The following is a 14070-nucleotide window of genomic DNA, read 5'->3' as shown; positions in this document are numbered from 1 at the left end:
ACTGGGCCAAATCAAGTCTCTGCTCAGTCCATCATAATTTATTGCATTGTTTTAACTGAAGTTTGATACTTTATTTTTATTTCATATTTATGCTTTATTTCATTTTTATAGGAAGCTTTTATATCTTAAATAATGAAATTGATAAAAATCTACATGAGAAAAAGCACACTTTTATGCTCATCTCATCCTTAAACTTGAGCACTAAATAATAAATTAACAGCGGAGGGAGAATTATTATCATGGATTTAATAATTTACAGAGGAAGATTATTGTCAAAATAAAAAGTTCGGAAACTAACTTATCACAATCAAAGATTTGGATGTCTTCCATGAAATTATCGTTATAATTTTCTGGTTTAAGATAAAATTAATGTGGTTTCCATAGAAATCAAATCACAATATAGGTGGCAAGCTCTGACCTGGTTTATTGTCCAAATTAGAACACCAATTATTAAAAAATTGTAGACGAAAGATGCTTAGTTAATTGATTGCTTCATGATCACCTACACCTACTCCAAATACCGTGTTTGCTTTCATATATATTATTAATTTCTAGCATTATTGGTCATGTTACCATGCCACATTGGACTGTATTTAATTAAGAAGACCTAATTAAGGCCGTCTGCTCTTTTGAAGTCATGATGAGCCTTAATCTAGTTCTATCAGTCATATATAAATCGTACATGTGCATTTGATACCAAGAAATATAATCTTAATTAATTAGCTAGCTCCCTCTTTCAAAGAAAATATAACCCCCATTATCTTTTCTCCAAAAGACCAAGACACCAAACCGGTGCCTATTCAGGGAAAAGGAGTGTATCCTCACTCCTCAGAGATATCTCATATTTTGCGTGACCGATGTATCCGGTGCCTATTCAGGGAGAGTGCGGGGGCCAATATTATTTGAGCTTTGAGATTTGTACAGAACGTATTTGAACGGTTGAGATTTTTCAAAAAGTCACGCCAAAATATGGGATATCTCAGACGATGCGAATTCGGCAAATTGGACATTAATTAACATGTGGAATATTTCATACCGCAAAATATGATATTAAATATTTGCTATTTTATATTGAACGGCTGATCGATGATGATATACCGAGTGGCAAAAAATGTCAATTAAATCTCATTGAACTGATTACCATATCATATATACATGTCATATTTAATTACGATGTTTTAATGATGTTATTAGTGTGTACCTACGCTATATATGTAACAAATGTATTTTAATTAGTGATCTGTTATTACGTACATAGCGTCACAATATATATAGCGTAACTCAGACACGTACAGTGGCCGAACTATTTTTTTCACTAGACTTGACAGTCATTCTTAATTATTTTTTTCAGATTTAAAATTGTTGATTTTAGTGAAACGATAGAGACAAGTTGAGATGATGAAAAATGCACACTGTTATTGTATTATGAGGTGAATATGATTTTTCATTACATCTGTTTTGTTTATATTTACATAGACTCAAAGAGCCGTTGGCCTACCAACGGTACTATTTCTCTAAATGGTATGCACAGATACTAAGATATCATTATTCTAATACTATTTCTAAATATAAGCAAGGATACCCCTTTAGTTCCTTGATTTAATCCTAGTCCTTTGATTCTAGATCGATGATGATTAATATGAGATCTTGATCTTATTTCTCAACAAAAATTGAGCCCACAAAATAATTAGAAAAAAAATGTCAAAAATTATGAAAAATTTACCAAAATTGTAAAAATAAAAAATAAAAAATAAAAAAAAATCAACCTTCACACAAGTGTGTAGGATTGTGGCAACAATCATACCAATTCCAAAACAAAACCGCGACGTGTTTTTCAAAAAAAAAAAAAAAAAATAGAACCAGTCGTCGGATCAATATCTAAGGGATCCTATATAGATCTATTTTTGTTCACCATCTAGGTAACAAAAAATTGGCTGCAGTTTTGTTATTGTTACAAAGAATGGGATAAATATATTACTGAGTACAAAAATGCATGTATACCCGAATTGTTATATAAAAATAACTTCACTCTACATCTTCAGAAAAAATGTTCGAGATGATTGAGGTCAAGTTCTTGAGGTATGTTTCCACTAATATGACAAGTGATAATTTCTTTGATGTTTGGTACAGATCAGGAATTGCAAAATTTTAAGATGATTCGTTTTTAATGTTGATTTATTTTAGAATCGTAATTTATATTAGATATATAGAAATGCACTGTTTTGATTTATATACTTGTTGTTGCTTGAACAATTTATCTGCCATTTTTTTAAATTGAAATTTTCACCTACCTACTACTGTGTTATCTGTTATATTTTTAGGCCAAACATTCCCTAAATCATAAAACATATATAGTTTTCATCTGGATTCACTCTCTTAATTTAATTTGGCTATTCAATTAATTAATGGCATGAATGACATAATTAAGAGGAATGCACTTACAAAGGCTTTTGACAGATAACTTTCTCATAGGCATTAGCTTCTAACATGATCCAAATATTATCTAATTGTAAACATGTATATATCTTGAGGAGGGATCAAGTTACAACAATTTTTGAGTTACAACAAGTTACAATAAGCATTTTCTATATTTTCAAAGTCCAAATCATCGATTCAAACCGTTAGATGTGATTTTTACAATAAAATGTGCTTGGAGACCAAATTTTACATTTTTTGAAATTTATTTACTATTTATTAAGACGGGTACAAAAACTAGTCAAATTCATACCATTGAATTTTGTACCCATCTTAATAAATAGTAAAAAAATTCCAAAAAATATAAAATTTGGTCTCCAAGCACATTTTATTGTAGAGATCACATCTAATGGTTTGGATCGACAATTTGGACTTTGAAAATGTAAAAAATGCTTGTTGTAACTTGATCCCTCCTCATATATCTTTCATAAGCACAACCATAATTTCTATTAATTTCATGTTTAGATAGGGTAAGGATATTTGAGTATAGATTCAAGTATTAATCTATACAAATTATTTGATTGTCCAAAATAGAACACCAAACTAAAGAATTAAAGATGCTTAGTTAATTGATAGCTTGATGATCACCTACACCTACTCAAAATACCATCCATATTCCATACCGTGTTTGCCTCATATTCTTTAATTTTAGCATTATTGGTCATGTTACTATGGCACGTTGGACTGTATTTAATTAAGAAGACCTAATTAAGGTCGTCTGCTCTTTTGAAGTCATGATAATTAGCCTTAATCTAGTTCTATCAGTCATATATAAATAGTACATGTGCACTTGATACCAAGAAAATTTAACCTCCATTATATTTTCCCCAAAAGACTAACTCACCTAATGTTGACTATGTCACGAATCTCCTATATTCTAAATAGGCACCCAATTAATTAATTTTGACTCGGTTGAAGTATTCTACTTCCTCAAGTATTCTACTCTTCTCCTCTGCTGCATGCAGCTGCACTTACAGCTATTAATCTCCTTTAATTAGTATGCTTTTCTTTTGTCGTTTCTGCACTGAAGGAGAAAAGAACATGGGTCCCACCAAAGGTTCTAAATATCAATTATAAAGGTAAAAAAAAAAACTATAGTGCAACCATAGCTGGCTATTTAGAATCATTATAAAAAAAAATTGTTAATAGCGTTATAGCTTTTGAGATCCAAAATAGTTGTATCTAGCTATTTAGAACCATGGTCCCACCATTAACTTTAGTTAAGTTTTTTGTTGTTGTTTTTTTAGAGTCGGTGTAGCTCCTTTTGTATATATTCAAGCAGAATCAATAACAATTGAATTATTTTTTATAAATACCAACCTACTAGCTAGGCTACTACAGTTTTATCCCTAAAATATAAAGAGGTCATTTTCATCAAAGAATCACTCTCCTAATTTAATTTGGTTATTTAATTAATGCATAGTCAATTAACTACTCTAATTTTACTAGCTTACACTCTGATATTAATGGTATGAATGAGAGGAATGGACCTACAAAAGCTGGTCAAATAAGTCTTCATCCAATTTTAAAAATTATAGTAGGAAGCGTAACTTGATTGCTGAGGCCTCGTTTTGAAATGAACCCTAGCTATTTGAAATATATTCATATGCATCACGTTTTAGGTATGAAATATGCCAAGGAATAATTCTTTTATATCTTGGTTTGATGATATATTTTAATTACAACGCTTTGGAAATGTAGTATTGAAGATAATCTGTACATGTGTTTATATAGGCTAGATTGCAATATAGCCGTTATACCTTCCTAAATTACAATACTGCTGTACCTACTAATTTCATCTATATTCTGATCTGATCAATATATAATTAATCTACAGATTGCAGTTTCCTATTTTACAAATATTACAAGATATCTATTACTGATCTTGATCAATCTACAGATTGTGAGAGATCTTGATCAATATTTTTAATATCTTCAATATGTAGACTAATTGGTGAGTGTTTAATTGCATTTATATCATTTTTAAGAGGCTTGAATCGATCTCAAGTGAGTTTGAATGATTTGCAATTTAAAACAAGAGAAACAAAACTGAGACAGAAAACCATGCATGATCATGCTCCCCCATGATATTTCATGTCAGAGTGCTAGCTCCTGGTTCCCGTGTGAACGGAGCCGACAATGAATTCAAACCACCTAAGGTAACACAAGAATTTTGTTTAGATCCAGATTGTCCAATCAAAATTCACACGAATGAAGGGACCTGTGCATTCCATTTCAGGCCTGATTTGCCCGGATTCTGATTGGACGGTCTAGATCTTAACAAAGATATTCTGTAACCTCAGAGGATATATATAGACTCGCCGACCATGGGTCCCATGAGGCTAAACAACTGACCCAATTGTTTTTTTTTGAAGGTTAGCGGCATAAACCGGCTAACGTTTGTATTGATAAAAAAGATATTATAATTTACATGGTCCTATTATATTCAACTAATTACATTTCCACCCCCACTGTGTTATCCCTCTCCTATCTCATGTCCCTCTATATGCTCATCCTATGCATAGAGATTCCAGTTATGGATATCCACAAATGCGTCCTTCATCAAAAGAGGGACCGGTTTCGTAATTCCAGAGAAGGTTCGTCTGTTCCTTTCTTTCCATAGTGCCCACACACCTGCCGCCCAAGTTGTGTCCCATAACACCCTTGCTTGCCGGGTTCGCCCCATGCGACCTTTCAACCAGGCAGCGCAGATGTTCTCCGCTTGGTATCCTTGCAAATTCATTCGGATGTTGATATTATGCCAAAATTCCCTTGGATAGCTGCATTCCCATAGAATATGGTCTCGTGTTTCCAACTCACTGCTGCTACAGAATTTGCAACCTATGTCTACCGGGCATCCTCTCACGTGGAGTATCTCCTGTGTGAGTAGTTTGTTATCCATAAGAAGCCAAATAAAGATCTTTACCTTTATCGGTATTTTTAGTTTCCACAGCATCCGATGGTGTTCTGATATCATTCCTGTATCGTGCATCATTCTGTAAGCCGATGAGCATGAAAAGAGGCCATTTGCATTCCATCTCCACTTCACTTCCCCCTCATCTATTTTCACTGAGCATGCGTAAAATGGTAGAAGTAGTTCCAAGTCCTTAAGAAAGAAGCTGGTTTGGGCAGTTGTTTGCCAGTTATTTGGGTTTGACACCCTATGTATGAGTCTCATTGTCTCTGCCCATTGTTCTTCTGGATATCGCTGCATCCGCCATAGCCATTTGGCTAAGAGCGCCTCATTCTGCCTCTCCAGATCTAAAATTCCCAATCCCCCATTTTTCTTGAGCGTGCAGGTTTTGTCCCAACTCACAAGACAGTTAATGCCTTTACATTCTTGCGCTCCTTTCCAAAGGAATGCCCTCCTCATTCGATCGATCTGTCTGATGACTCCTTTTGGTAGCTTCAGTGCCTGCATGAAATGCAAGGGCAGAGCCGAGAGGACTGATTTGACCAGAGTTACCCTACCACCATATGAAAGGAGGTTTGTCTGCCATCCTTCTATTCTCCCTCTGACTGCCTGAATCATTTCCACGTAGTGCACCTTGCGTGGTTTCCTAATTGTAAGTGGCAGGCCTAAGTATTTGAGTGGTAGCGCTGCTTCTGGAGCTGCCAGTATTGTTGATATGATCTGCACCATCTGATGTTTGACCGCTATTGGAATAAAAGCGCTCTTTGTTCTATTGATTTTGAGTCCCGAGAGGCACTCATATGTCTTCAGAACTAATGCTATGACTTTCAGGGTTTTAGGGTGAGCCTCTGTTATAATAACTGTGTCATCTGCAAACTGCATTGCCTTAGTGGGTAGGAATACCCTCGGCCCCATTTCTGAAGCTGCGCCAGTTAGAAACCTATTGAGCGAATCTGCCACTAGTATGAATAGCATTAATTGGGGATAGCGGGTCTCCCTGCCTCAGACCCCTTCTGTGAGCAACGTATCTGGTCAGTGTGCCATTCACTCTCACCGCTGATGACGAGGAGTACATAATTTCTAGCACGGCTGACATCCACTTAGGTGGAAAACCCCTTTCAATGAGGAGATTAGTCATAAAAGACCAATCCACAGTATCGAATGCCTTCTCGAAGTCCACCTTGTAAAATACCGCCGGCAGTTTTTGTTTTGAGCAAAAAATTAGTAGTTCTCTCGTGACAAGGAAGGATTCCATCAAGGACCTCCCTTTGATAAAAGCGGTTTGACTGCTCATTATCAGGGACGACAGATGTGGCTGGAGTCTATTGCTTAGGATTTTTGTTGCAATTTTAACTATTGTGTTAATCACGCTGATTGGGCGGTAATCTGCAATTGTAGTCGGGGTTTGTTTCTTCGGAATTAGCGTGATATTTGCCTTGTTAATCCCTCGCATGGTGCCTCGATGTTCAAAAAAACCTGTTAACAGAGACACCACATCACCTTTGATTGTGTCCCAGAATTCTCTATAAAATTCAATAGGCATGCCGTCTGGACCGCTTGCTTTGTCGTTTGGCATCTCTTTGATGGCCCGGAAGATCTCCTGCTCCGAGATTTGGGCGTCCAAGCTCCGGAGGAGGTCCGGAAAGGACGGACCTACCTTACCTGATAAATTGAATGGTATGTTATGTGGGACCTGATGACCTAGCAATGATTCAAAGTGGTGATAGATATGATCCCTTAGGTCATCCCCTTCTATCTGTTGCCCTTGCTCCGACTGTAACCCGACTATCGAGTTAACGTTTTTCCTTCCGTTTGCTATCGCATGAAAGTATTTGGTGTTTTTATCACCCAACTTTAACCATGTCGCCCCCGACCTTTGTTTCCACCGTATTTCCTTATCCCTTGCCAGCCGGAATATATTTTCTCTTAGACGGATTCTCAACCTAAATTCCACCGGGTTAAGCTGCCTAGTTTCTTCTACCCTGTCCAATTGCTGAAGTACCCATTTGGATCTGGTTAGAAATGTGTCCGTCATTTTGAATTTTTCCTGCGCCCAGGCCGTGAGCTCTTTTTGTGTTGCCTTAATTTTCCTTCTAAATTTGCTCGACAGGGATCCTGTAGAGGGGTTAGTTGTTGCCCATGCCCTCGAAACAACCTGATGCACCTCTGAATATTCCAGCCAGAATTTTTCAAATCTGAATGTTCTATTTATGGAGTGTGAGTGTGGTTTGATATTGAGATGCAGCGGTGCATGGTCAGATGCTGTAGCTGGCAGGTCTCTCAGTGTATAGGAGTCCCCTTGATCTTCCCAGTGGTTAGATATTAGCGTCCTGTCTAACCTTGAGAATGTCGGAATTGGTCTTTTGTTTGACCAAGTAAATGTTCGGCCATGTAATGGGACGTCTATGAGCCCTAGATTGTCGATTAGATTGTTGAATGCTTGCATGACACCCAAGTTCATGGAGTTACCTGTTGTATCGTTGAGATCTCTAATGATGTTAAAGTCACCTGCAATGATCCAAGGAAGGTCATTCCTTTGACGGATGTTAGTGATTTCATTCAAAAAAATAATTTTGTCCCTATCATCTTGGGGCCCATAAACACCTGTATACATGAAAGTAAATTGTGCTTTGCACAACACCACTGTGACCGAATAAGAATTTGTGAAGGAATCCAAAAGTTGGAATCCCGATCTCCACGCGAGAAGTATTCCACCTTTGGACCCTTCCGCATCTAAAGAAAAATAGTGTCTATATCTCGAGGGGCATGCTTGCCTTACTCTAAATATCGAGCACTCACTCCATTTGGTCTCTTGATAACATATTAGGTCTGGTTTTGCCTCATCAGCTATATCTTTTATTACCGAGCATTTTTGCAAATCTCCAAGGCCCCTCACATTCCAACTAAGAACTGATAATTTAAAGTTGTGATTCATTAATCAAACGGTGGTTACAAAAGGCACATGATTGTGCTACACAAAAGGCGAGTAATTAAACATACAATAAGTAAAGATACAACTTTTGCAAACTAAAGACCCTAAACGGCATCTTCATCTACATCAGTCAGATCATCATCAGAGTAGAGGTTGATTCCATGAAGGACAGAATCTCCCTCATCCATCAAGAGGTTTGTTCCTTCCCCTTCCATTCCAGTTTGAGTCTGGACATGTTGGCTATTCTGACCCTCTTCCACCCCTCCACTTTGTATCTCAGCTTCCCCTTTCGGCTTGCTTCCTGCACAACAGAATTCCCCAACTTTTGCAGCTAGGTCCTCACTCATTGGGTTGCTTTGTAGTATCTCAGCTTCAATAGACTTGACAAGGTCTGAAGCAGCCAGTTTCAGCTTGATAGAGGGTTCGGCCTCATCCACAACCTTCTTACTATTCTTTCTTTTTGTTGAGTAGGTCTTAATGGGGCTCTTACCTTGTAAACGGGCACTCTTCCTTACTGATGGCGGAGGGGGGGGCATCGGCAGGTGATCAGCCATAGCGACTCCGACAGGCACCCTCTCAGTCCCTTGCTCCTTCATTTCAGCCATAACCGCTCTTAGCACAGCAGCTGCCTGCGCATTTGCTTCCGCCGCCGCATGTGCTGCTGCTTCAGCTGCCTCTGCTTCAGCCCTATCCGCTGACTCTTCCGCATCCCGCTGGTCCTGTAATTCGATTTCCCTTTCCATTGCCACAACTGACCCAATTGATTTGGAACTTGTCATAAATCACTATTAAAAAAAAAATATTCTATTTATATATCAAAAGCTCTCTCTTCTCTGCACAGATATAATATATCTAACACCTAAATAATTATTCTAGTGAGAATCGGATCTTGACAGAAGACGAAAGATGAAAGATGAAAGTAAAGAAAAGACCTAAATAATTGGTTAGGGTCCATAAGTTTTTATTGCCCAAACAGAGCACCAAAGTAAAGAAAAGACGAAAGATGCTTAGTTAATTGATTGTGCATGTGACGATCACCTACTCAAATAGCAACCATAACCGTGTTTGCCTGTTAAAAGATTCTATTATATTCACATGGACCCTAACCAATTTTACCATATTATTAATCATGTCGCCATGCCACATGTTGCTGTAATTAATTAAGAAGACCTAATATTTAAGGCCGTCAACTCTTTTAAAGTCATGGCTTTAATCTTGTTAATTATCACTACTAGAATTCCCAGTAATGGCAACGGTACAAAGGGGTTTTAGCAAGCGTAATAAGAGCCCTTGCAATAGAAATTGAGATTCTGATTTTTTCCGAATAAATTAATATAGTTGCAACGGCCACCCTTGCAAATAAACACGCTTGCTAATGTCTTATACTTACCCTTGCTAATGTCTCCTATTACCCTTGCTAATGAGTCCCAGACGGTCAGCACACACTAGTTGCAAGGGGCACCGTTGCAAATAAAATGAAGGGTTATGTTTGCATTATTTTATTGTGCAGGTCTTTATTATTTGCAAGCGGCACCGTTGCTATTGTTTTTAGTGTAGAATTTTATATTCTTTTATTCGAGTCCGACTTATCATTTGCAAGAGCCACCGTTGCAAATGTTGTCTATAATATTTTAGTGCCAAGACCTTATCTATTTGCAAGCGCCACCCTTGCAAATGCTTTTATGATTTGTATTTATATTATTCAATTATTAAAGTCTAAACTATTTGCAAGCGACACCGTTGCAAATGCCATACGGGTTCCGTTCATATTATTTTATTTCGAACATTCTAGCTATTTGCAAGGGCGGGCCGTTGCAACTGTTTTTGAGTATCCATTTATATTTCTTAATTGTGAAGGTCCTAACTTTTTGCAAGAGGCACCCTTGCTAATGTTTTCTAAGTTGCGTTTTATATTACTTTATTGTAAAAGACGTTAATTAGTATTATCCAGAGATACATCCTTGTACAGACATCCCAAAAATTAGTATTATCCTATAACTCATGAGATAATTTGATTAAAATTGCACAAGGTGTATATAACAAAATAACGTTCCTTCATTGCTCAATTTGGCGACTTGTGCCTTGTCAATAACTCCATGTAACTTTCAATTTGTACCAGTAATAACTCATACCAGTGTAGTATAGTTATTTCTCCACCTTTGTAAAAAAATTTTTTACCAATGATACAAGAACACAACATACAAATAAATCAAAACCATAACAACATACAAGAACACAACATACTAGATTTGATCTGACAAATATATTAGTTAGTTAAAATTGAGTCTATATTATCAAAAACAAATTTATATAATCAAAACCATCATACAAGAAAACAGATTTCCCTTTAGTTTTGCACAAAAACTGACAGGAGGAATGTGCAAATTACAAACAGACCCTGATAAATTTGTTTATTCATTAAATTAGCCATTTTATATCTCTAGACCTGTAAAGTAAAGAACAAAGAAATTATGATTAGTTTCAAAGAATTAAGTTTTGTGAAAAACAAAAATATCTTATGTATCATATATACCAGCCAAACTCATGAATTTGTCATGATTTAGTTATTAGTCATGATTCATGACCAATTAAATTAATGATTTCCCCTCTAGATGGATTTATCTTGAACTTATAATAGAAGAAAAAAGAAATTCTAGATGGATTTATCTTGAACTCTACATAATCAAAATATATTCAATTATAAAAATGTGACTACTTACCAATTAAAAACCATCTTCCTCAGATTCATAAAATTTCCCCCAAAAAGCTTCTTGCTGAGCCTGATCCATTTGATCCATGTCATTCTCTTCCTCACCTTCCTCTACCGGATTGCTGTCATTCATCGCGCGTGGTTGTGTGACCTCCATGATGTCGTCCACTAGGTCGAACTCATCTTCTTGTATAACAGTATTAGCCCAATCAAAACTTGGTTCGTCAGGGACCTCGATATGATTTTCTGGCATTTCCTCTTGATAAAATTCAAGGTTTGCATCATCTTCCTCATCACGAAATTGTCCTCTCGGTGTTGTTTTGAATGCAACCCACCATTTTTGTCTTTCTTTGCCCAGAGAAGCGTAAGGAAGGTAGCTCACTTGGACTGCTTGACATGCCAATACAAATGGCTCATAAGTTTTCAGCCGAGATTCATGTTTAACCTCAACAATCCCATGTTGGCGGTCGACCCTTACGCCCTTTGTTATGTCAAACCAATAACACCTAAAAAGAACCACCTTGTTGCCTCCTTCATATGATAGCTCAATGACCTCTTCGAGGACTCCATAGTAGTCATGTTGGGTGCCATCTGATTCCGACTCTCCTTTGATGCAAACACCGCTATTTCTTGATGATTTATTTTGCCCATGTGTTTCAGTGTGAAAACGATATCCATTGATTTCATACCCATCGTACCAACTAGCCCGTTTGAGTGGTTTGATTGCTGCCTTTCGAACGTATGGGTCGCAGTCACGGTCGATTATTAGCCTTTGTCGTAACCAATCTACGAAAAGATCTTGACGTGCTTTTGCAAGTCGATGTGGGGATGTACCACTGTTGAGCATGTTTGAATCAAACTCCCTACAATTTGTAAGATAGTCATCAAATTATATTTTGGCAGATTTTAGATTTGATAACTTATGAAATCAAAATCAGTGATAAATAATAATATTGTACCCCAAGTATTTGTCACGTATCTCTGGGCAGTTGAGGACGACATAAGTGTGAGCTGCTTTATATTCATCGTCAGTGAGTGTCCTTCGATGCTCCCTACCAATGGGACGGCCAGTTCTGTCAAAAATCGAAAGGTTTCCCCTCGAAGTTTTAACTATTTCAGCTCCTTTTGGGCTATTTAGTGATAAATCTTCAAAATAGAATCTGGAAGTGGTGGAAATCTCTTTGACTATCGTAGCCTCGACGATTGAACCCTCCACACGTGCTTTGTTGGTAACTCGCAACCGTTGTTCTTTGTTACGCCTTTAATAGAAATAATTAATTGAGTTATGTAATATACTACTATTTAATTTTGGTAATTTAATTAAAAAGACAATTAAGAAAACAACGCACCTTTCACATGGAAACATCCATCGGGACACTACTGGCCCACCCAGTCTAGCCTCATGTGCCAAATGAACCACAAGATGCTACATAGAATTGAAGAAACCAGGGGGGAAGATTTTCTCCATTTTGCAAATTGTGACGATAATATCCCTTTCTAATTGGTCGATATGGGATGGATCAAGTTCGTTGGCACAAATCTCTCTAAAGAAGCTTGAAACCTCACACAACACATCCCATACGGGTTTAAGGACAAAATCTCGAAATGCAACGGGTAATAGACGCTCCATGAACACATGCCAATCATGACTTTTCATCCCCGTTAAGGTGTTAGTTGTTAGGTTAACACACCTTGACCAATTTGATCCGTGGCCATCAGGGAACTTGACTTTATCTTTTAACCAAGTTAGAACTAGCTTCTTGTCACCTTGTGAAAGTGCGAATGGTGCCTTTGGTTTTTTCATCTTTCCCGGGTTTATTGTGCATGGGGTTAGGTGTTGTTTGGGTCGATTGCAAAGGAGAGCCAAATCTTTCCGAGCTTTTTCGTTATCCTTGGTTTTACAGTATCCGACCTTTCTGGGGTCACAAATCTTGGAAACAAAAGGGTCTTCACGGATGATGTCCTAGTTGGAATGTTAAACGAGCGTGATATGCGACTGGCCGAGGAAGTAGAAGCGAGAAAAAGAGATGAAGCAAAATACAACATGCTCTTCAACAAATTATTCAGCCTTGTTGGAAATCAAAACCCAACTGTACAGGTTAGTAAGACTACCTAAGAGTTAAAATTTATAACTCCAATCACTGCTTTGAACACAACTTTTATTTCTAGAGTCTTCTCCAATTGGCCCAGTTTGTCCTTCATGTTATATTTTCAATCATATGCTACTAATGCAAAAGGAGCATCAATTGATAGTTTGCTTTTATTTACTTTTACATAATTCTTAAATATCAATATTCAAGTGAAACACCCCAGTAAAAAATTTTCAAATGGAACTGTGTAAGCATTCAAAATGTGGATTGTGCAAGATTAAGGGGAGACTGTAACACTTAATTACAAACTTACAACAATCATGTTTAGTAAAATTGTTTAACACATCTTATAAATTGATAATTTACAAGATGGCCATTAGAAAACAACAATTTTTGTAGAATTTTTATCTTTGGTTAAATCTGAAAGTAATTTGTAGATAACTATTTAACAATAATAATAATATGCACCATTGGTTAAATCTGAAAATAATCTGAAAACTATTTAACACTAAGAATAATTTTAAGTTTAACCAGCTGTGCTTATGCATCTTAACATTAAGTTCTTTTAACTCTTGCACTTTGATACTTAACTCTTATTGGATATGTACAATGCAAATTAAAAACACATCTCTTGATGTTGTTTATTACTGATCTGATAACATTCTACGTCCTAGTACTAACCTTTCTTCATGCTTATTGTTAACATAGGCACAAGTTTATAGTCCTCATGCACTGCATGAGGGGGGATCGGGGAATATGCAAACTCTACAGGTGACATCTTGCAACTTTAAGTACCCAATCCTTTTAACGTTACTCTATGATCATATGTTGTTTTATCCAAATTTTAACAGTGTGCTTGCACATTTAATGACTAGGGCCAGGATCTTACCTCTCTACCTCAATCTCAGGAAGGAACACCACTGATGCAGATGGCCCACTCTCAGGTAAT

At 36.8% G+C, this 14070-nt stretch overlaps 1 protein-coding gene across 1 annotated transcript in view; it reads right to left on the bottom strand.

The window, feature by feature from the left end:
* LOC144545443 (F-box/LRR-repeat protein At3g59200-like) overlaps positions 1-14070 on the bottom strand; it is a 69697-nt gene that overhangs the window by 2605 nt on the left and 53022 nt on the right. The gene's annotated exons all lie outside the window — the stretch shown is intronic.

The sequence above is a fragment of the Carex rostrata genome, chromosome 28 (genome assembly GCF_964058835.1).
Source record: "Carex rostrata chromosome 28, lpCarRost1.2, whole genome shotgun sequence".
Classification (NCBI taxonomy): Eukaryota; Viridiplantae; Streptophyta; class Magnoliopsida; order Poales; family Cyperaceae; genus Carex; species Carex rostrata.
The sequence above is the reverse complement of the archived record's forward strand: the minus strand, read 5'-3'. Positions and strand labels throughout refer to the sequence as shown.